The sequence below is a fragment of the Parasteatoda tepidariorum genome, chromosome 6 (assembly GCF_043381705.1).
Source record: "Parasteatoda tepidariorum isolate YZ-2023 chromosome 6, CAS_Ptep_4.0, whole genome shotgun sequence".
Lineage (NCBI taxonomy): Eukaryota > Metazoa > Arthropoda > Arachnida > Araneae > Theridiidae > Parasteatoda > Parasteatoda tepidariorum.
The window spans coordinates 8,934,798-8,942,757 of record NC_092209.1 but is presented as its reverse complement, the minus strand read 5'-3'; the positions used below and the strand labels follow the sequence as shown (position 1 = coordinate 8,942,757).

Genomic DNA, 7,960 nt, shown 5'->3' with positions numbered 1-7,960 from the left:
AAATATTTACAAATTTAGTTTGTAGTTATTTACCGTTGAGCCCAGACGGGTAAGCCATGTAAAATTACCGTGCCATTCAATGTGTTAACTATTTTTTTTTTTCATTTATTGCACCAGTTATTTGATGCAATATTTCTGAATTTCAATTGTACAATGTAAAATATGCATTGTTTCTTATAAGCAATACGCTTGAATGTAGAAGTACCTAAAGAAAAATGTATAAGTTCTATTCGTCTGTAACGACAAATAGAAATTATTATTATTTAATCTTGTTATAGTTATTTAACGAATGTTTTCATTCATAATAAATACGGTTGATATTCTAAAGTCCGTAATAACTGCATTATTGCTTGATTTAATACTTTTAAGTACATTTTTTACAGAATCTTGCAGGGTTTTTTTTATGTAAAAATGTTAATCCATACCTGCCAGCATTTAATCTTTTCGGGTATGAAATTCCCCATAAGTGGTAGCAATATTGAATGTAGACATATATTTTTAGCTTTCAAGATCTTAAACGCACCATCGTAGAATAGGCTTTGATATTTATTTATATAAAATGATGATTAAAATATTTTACATTAAATCTATGAATAATAATTTATAATAAATTTATAAACAAAAAAAAGCATACATTTTACTACCACTTTAAGTATAAAAATGAAATTTTACGCAAAATGCATAACATTGTCGTACTTTTAAATATGCACAAATAGCAACTGCTCCCCTTTCTGAAAAAGTTTCAATAATTTGGCAGCGGTATAAACATGAAAACTTGTTGAATGAGGACAATTACGCTTACTATTTAAAAGAATATCCACGAGATAAATGTAAAGAACGTATAGGTAAAACACACACACACAGATATATGGTGTGTAAAGCGCTACTTTTTAATTATTTAAATACCAACTTGTTTATTAAATAAAATTCTTTATACTTTTCGAATCTGCTCATCATAACATCAAATAACAGGAAACATTATTTCCAGCATTATCCTTTTATTAAAAAAATTGGTAAATGCTAAGAATCGAAACAGATATTAACACAAAATTATTTTTTGAAGGGGCAATAAGACAACTCAATAATATCTAAGGAAGAAACTGCTTTAACCCTTTTATGGGCCATTTATTTTTAGTAAAGGTAAATTAAAGCATTTTTGGAATTGAAATTGTTTTAAGAATAGTAATTGGTAAAAGAAAAGAAAACTCATTTAGTTTATAAAAATGCCATTTTTTTGGTTGTAAAAATATTTAACAAGACCTATTAGGCGCTTATTGACTTTTATTTTTCTATATTTATAAAATAAATTTTATAAATGCTACAAACTTCAACAGAAATTATGTATTTTATAAGTTTTTTTAAACTAACAAATGGTTTCCAATTTTATTCAAATGCACTTCAAGAAAGCTGAAGTTATTAACAAATGGAAACCTAATTTAAAAGTGGTGGTAAGTATACTTCCCACGGCCTTCGAGAGGGTTAAATTTCATTGCCACTAGAAAATATTATTTTTCAAAGCGGAGAAAGTTAGCATCTTTGTTATTATGTAATAATTTGTAACTACGGAATCGCCCATTGGTAAATACATGTCCGTGCATGTTTTCCCAAAAATTTCCCACGCGTCACTCTGTCCAGGCGATTATTTGGTGTGCGTGAGGGGGCGCTATTCCCTGTGGGCAGACCAAATGACTCACTCTAATGTCCAAAGGTGAGTGGAGGGAGACGTCACGATATTCGACGCCCCTGCAATCCTCGGATATAAATCGTGAGTGAGGGCTCATCCGAATAAATGTCTTCAGCATCGTGGGACGAGCATTTTTATTTTAATAATCGGGGATTTTTTTTAGCCCCAACAAACTAATGATTCTCGTCCGGAAATATTTACAGAGTGATAGTAGTAACACTAATATATAGAAATGTATTTTATAGTATTCATATCTACCAGAATCTTTGATTAAGTCTAAGTACATCTATACCAACATCAAGATGGTTTGATTTTGTAACCTTTTCTTTGTCGTTGACATTTTTTTTCTTTCATCCCGAATAAATATGTAAATTGCTGTAAATATTTTCACTATTATTTTCTATTTTACTATAACAGCGTAAATGTTAATATTATTCCAACCCCTGTACATATTGTTATATTCTAATCTAGTTTAACCTCAATTACGTTTAATTTGCAATTAATTTCATCATATGTTTCCCACTCATGACTTTCATATTTGATGCTAGGCAACCCCTTATCCCCCTTATCTACTCCCACTTCATACATTCCTCCATTATATGTCTCAAAAATCCAACGAATCAGTTAATGGCGCTTCGCGTTAGCACACTGAGATTTGAGCTATTTCTTCTATTCTCCAGTTCTTATATTCTAAAGTTTCAAATTTTTAAAAAAATATTATATAAGCAATTGCCATCACCTCTGTTCGGCATCATATTTTTAAAGTAATTTCTTAACCTCACCTTAACCCTTTTGCAAAAAGATTAAACTTGTAACCTTCCTAACTTGTTTATTTGTAGACTGGGTTATGAAAGTATGATTTATTTAAGTCACTACTTAGTTCAAAATTAAAAAAAAGTTATATAGTTACACTTGGATCAAATGCTGAAAAGAAATTGTCTCACGTTTTGAGTTCTTGTGTTATTCTCACGCTTAAAAACATGCACTGAGTAAAAACACACGAAGCCCTGTGAAAGAGCAAGAGGACGAGATTAATTCGAGTAATTTATAGTGTAGAGAGTAACCCGTCACGAGTGGTTATAACCAGGACGGTCGGGCTAATAAAGTTTTTTATGATCTTAACGTTATTCATTATGAATATTTGTTAATTCTTTCCATATTTCTTAAATATTTTTCCTTCTTGTAATTTTCGATTCCCCACTTGTAAATATGCCTTGAACTTTTCTATACAATCACTTATTTGTTACTTATTACCATGGAAAAATGCCATTCTTTTTTCTCTACCTTAACATGTGCCATCATTTGTTGCATTTCATGTAATCAGTCTATTGTTTCTGCTTAAGTTCTCATTACAGGATGAATGGGAAAAGGACCATTATTGGCCTCAGGAGCCCAGTTAGACCAAACAGACCAGATATTGAATAGAATTATTATTAATTAGAGCTTTCAGCATAAAATTATTCATATGTATGACTTAATGGTACATGTCTACACAGTGCAGATGAATCGGTTGATGGCACGCCGAGCTAACACTATTTAAGCAAAATGAGTCTGTCAAATATCCACATTTGCGCCTCATCTTTTCTGATTCTGATTTTGAACGAATGCTTTAATGCCCAGAAGGAGTAAAAGAAACAATGATGAATGGGAAAAAGGACCCCTTTGTGACTTCAAGAACCCAGTTAAAACGTCTGTCCAATTGTTGAGTGTAATTCTATTGTGAAGCCTGAAATTTTCAGCTTAATTGATACAGGTTTTTATTTGTTTACTTTTCAAATGCTTAAGAATCTAGTTTAGAAAATAATGCTAAATAACTTGCCGAAATCAGAAAATTAAAATAAGAGCATGTCTATTAGTTTTTGGAAAAAATGAAATAATGTAGTAGGACAATATTTCACTTTTACACCTTTTCTACATCAAGTAATATGTCAGAATTAGTTAATAAATCTTGGTGTTGGTAGTCACAAATATCCACTTATGTTTAAAGAAAGTTAGATACGAGATGTAGTTATCAAAACTTTATACTTTCTGAAGAAATGTCAAAATACGATTAAGCAGTATAATTATTTAAAAAAAAATTTACAATTAACATTCCATAATTTGTTCGAGAATTATCAACTGAACTTGTAAAAAATGCCATCCTGCCGACTCTACGGGCTGCAGGAATGCGACAAGAGAGTTAAAATTTGACAAGATACAAAAGCCACTTTAGTTTATGAACTTAATAGTTTTTCTCGAAATTCCAATTTGTTTGAGAGCTTTTAAAAATTTTAAGTGCTTTTTTTTTCGCTTTAAACTACATTTTGCTTTGCTACTCAAAATCTATAAAATTTAGAAACTTAAAATTACGAAGGTGTGTAGAGAAAAGTGTCCAATGAGTTCGTTGGAATAAAATTAAAAAATACACGATTCGATTGTTAGTTTTGAAATTACTAACAATTAAACTTGAAGTAAAGAAGAACCATGTTCGTAGATCTACTATCGTTGAAATGTAATTACAAAATTTAAGTTTATTAAGCTAATTAGAACCGTTTTGTTATGTTATTTTAACGAGAGTACTTGAGATTTTTTTTTATTTTTAGAAATTTCACCTTGTTTGAAAATTATTGCAAAATTTAAGTGCTTTTTCGTAATTTTTTTGTATCAAATATCGATTACTTAACATTGTTACTAAAAAATTCTTTTTTCCTTAAGAGATCGTTTTTTCTGTATTTCATAAACTCTTTTCGAGTAGATTTCAATCAAAAGCAAAAGAAAAAAAGAGGGAGAGATTGCATGTTGCCAGATATAAATGTTAACATTTATAGTAAAATTTGAAAGAAAAAAAAACTTAAAGTAAGAAGATAAGAACTGTTATTGAGAATGACAGAAATGGGTGGTTGTTGACTTCCTCCTGTGAATGTTGACAATCACATGGTAGCTTTGGTAAATGCCAGAAATATATACTAGGTCTAGTAAAGTACCACTGTCCGGTATACCCTACACTGATGTTTTTTAAGGTTCAGTGCCAGCTCCCGGTATACATTTGCCTGTAATGCCCTGTATAGTTTTTTTTAAGGTCAAGTGCCACTGACCAGTATGTATTTAACCGGTACTCCGAACACTGATGTTTTTCAATAATCAAACCTCAGCAGATATTAAAATATCTTATAAATCTATTAATATCAAATTGGATCTAACAAATATTTCGGACATTCACCTCGAAGGCGACTATGAGATTGCTGACAATCACAGGTGAAAGTCGACATTCCCTTGATTTCGGCCCTTCACCGTAATGTATATGTTACCGTTAAAGTAAGAAATCCGTTATTTTATAGAATACCTAGTTATTCCATGTAATAACTGATCGTGTCAGTTAAAGTGTAAAACCCTCTTGTATTCCATGGTTTAACTAGTTATTTCATAGAATAACGATCTGCATCCCGCTAAAGTGTAAAATAATCTATATCATATATCTCGCAAGACAAATACATTTACCTTCCACCCCTACTGCATTTATGAATTATAAGTAGCTGCATTATGAGTAGTTGAACAAACAGTTTCAAATAATCCCATTACGAAAGTATGTGTTGTCTGTTTAAAAGAATGCAGTGAAGATATATAGTTTGCTTCAAATGTATGGAGCCTGTCCATATATCATGTTCGGAAGATTATGTTTCAGAAGATGAAGTTGAGCAGAAAATCTGCAAATTGTGTTTTAATGAACTTAATGTTCAAAGAGAAAGAGAAAAGTCTAAAAAATGTTTAGAAATTCAAGCGAAAAAGATGAAATTAGTGTCGGATAAATCTCATTCTGAAGCCTCTGTGGGGTTTACCGTCTGTATCCCAATGCCTGAAGTTGACAGAGGAAAAGGTGATGCCAAATTTATTTTAGCTATCATCATAAAAATAACCGAAGAAGGATTTTTCCAATTGGGTACAAGAAACGGCTGCATAAAATAATTATATTCCCGATCCCAGTTCAGTGTCTTCGAACAAAAATTAATTAAAATCGAAGAAGTACCGGACGTAGAAATATCACTCCGGTCGGTTGCTATAGCTCAAAGTTTAGGTATTCGTCAGGGATTTAAAAAATGTTCGTGTAAAACCCAGTGTTTCAACAAAAAATGTTTTTGTTTTAGAAATAATGTTCTTTGTAATTCCAAGTGTAATATTGTAATCCTTGTTGTAACAAATGATTTTATGATACGTTTCCATAAATACCATTTATACGATGCATAAATTGGATAAATTACTTCTTGTTCATTTTAATTGTCAATCATTAGTTTATTTATAGAATACCTAGTTATTTCATAGAATAACTAGTTAAAGTGTCAAATTTATAACATATTACACACTTTAACGGACACTATCAGTTATTTCATGGAATAACTAGGTATTCTATGAAATAACTGCATTACATACTTTAACGGTAACATATATACTATTTGAATAGGTTTAGGTTTCCTAATAGAGTAAAATTATTTCTCATTTATTTTCTTTCTTACTGAGTCACGCATTCAGTTTTCTTATACGGTTTAAATTCTTTTTTAAGTTCAGATTATAAGCTTACATATCCAAGTAATTGTCTATTTCCTTATGATTAACATGTTTAAAAAAATGCTCTTATAAATAGTTAAAATAATTGTACATTTGGAAATCAAAATAGTCTGGAATATCAGTAAATGTCAATCAAAAGTAAAGTAGCTAAAAAGAGAGAGAGAAGGATAGATTACATGTTGCCAGATATAAATGCTAACATTTATAGTGAAATTTAAAAAAAAGAAAAAAAATTAAAGAGTAATTAGAACTATTTACTATTTGAATTGTTTTAAGTTTCATCAACGAGTAAAATTACTTCTCATTCATTTATTTATTTTTGAGTTACACATCCTGTTTTCTTGCGGTTTAAATTTTTTTTTTTTAAAGACCAAATGATAAATTTTTAGATCCAAGTAATTGTCCATTTCGTTAAGACTAACTTGTTTGAAAAGAATACTCTTAAAGTAATTGTATATTTTGAAACCAAAATATTCTATGTTTTTTGTGGGAAATGTTGACGTTCGAGAAGAAATAAACAATGAGAACCCATTACAAAGATTGGCGAATGGAGTGAGGCGGGGGTGGAGCCCCCTACTTATTAAAAATTAAATTTTTAAATAAAATTCCACAGAATTAGGCGATTATGATTGATAAACTATACAAAATATCACTATAAACAATAACACTAAACCATAAAAAAAATCTATAAGTTACTAAAAAAAATCGAATACTTTACTATTAATTTAATTGGTAACTATTTATACATATATATATTTTTTTTAGTTAACTCAAATCAACTTAATACACGGATACTAAGCCCAAATAATGTCCTCAGAATTTTCCCTTTTTCTAATCAATTGTCTTGCCGCGGCGACAAGTTTATTTGTGTCTTCTACCGATTTCTTCCAATGGCTCTAAGCAACAGCGTGTCGATCTAACATCTTTAACCGTTTCGCGCTGACTGTCACAAATACGAGCCAGCATAAAGTCGTATCAATCAGGGTAAAAAGATAAAACTGATAATCAAAGTATTTCTATAGCAGTTTATTTGTGGGCGGAGTTATAATTGTTTGATTTATTTAATTCGCCATTACTTTGTTCAAAATAAAACTATTTAGTTATATTTTGAACTAACATTGATTATATATATGATTAAACCAACAATAATTAAAGTAAAAGCAAAGTAAGTCTGTCAGATTAGCAACGACTACATTTAAGTTACCGTTTTTTATTTAATTACAACTTGATTCTGATTTTGTATTAATGCTTTTCTGAATCACCCGTCCCCAAGGGGTTAACCCTTGAATGGGCCGTTTATTTCTACTAAAGGTAAATTAAAGTATTTCTGGAATTGAAATTGATATAAGAATAGTAATTTTTATGAGACAAAAAAAACTCATTTGGTTTATAAGAAAAAATCTAAATTTTAGTGCCATTTTTTTGTGGTAAGTATATTTACCACGGCCTATTTGGAACTTCTTGCTTTTTTTTCGTTATTTATAAAATAAATTTTATAAATGCTACAAACTTATAATTTTATACGTTTTCTTAAAATACCCATTTTATTCAAACGCACTTCAAGAAAGCTGATGTCATAAACAGTGATTCTCAACCACTGTGCCGCGGCACTTTTGTGTGCCGCCAAATATTGAAAATGATACAATAAAAATTATAATGTGTTTTTTTTATTACGAGTAAAGTTTAAATTAAAAAAAAGTGTATATATATATATATATATATATATATATATATATA

At 29.8% G+C, this 7,960-nt stretch overlaps 1 pseudogene; it reads left to right on the top strand.

Annotated features, from left to right (window-relative positions):
• The first annotated feature begins 7,526 nt into the window (after nt 1-7,526).
• LOC122270840 (uncharacterized) overlaps nt 7,527-7,960 on the top strand; it is a 313,909-nt pseudogene continuing 313,475 nt past the window's right edge.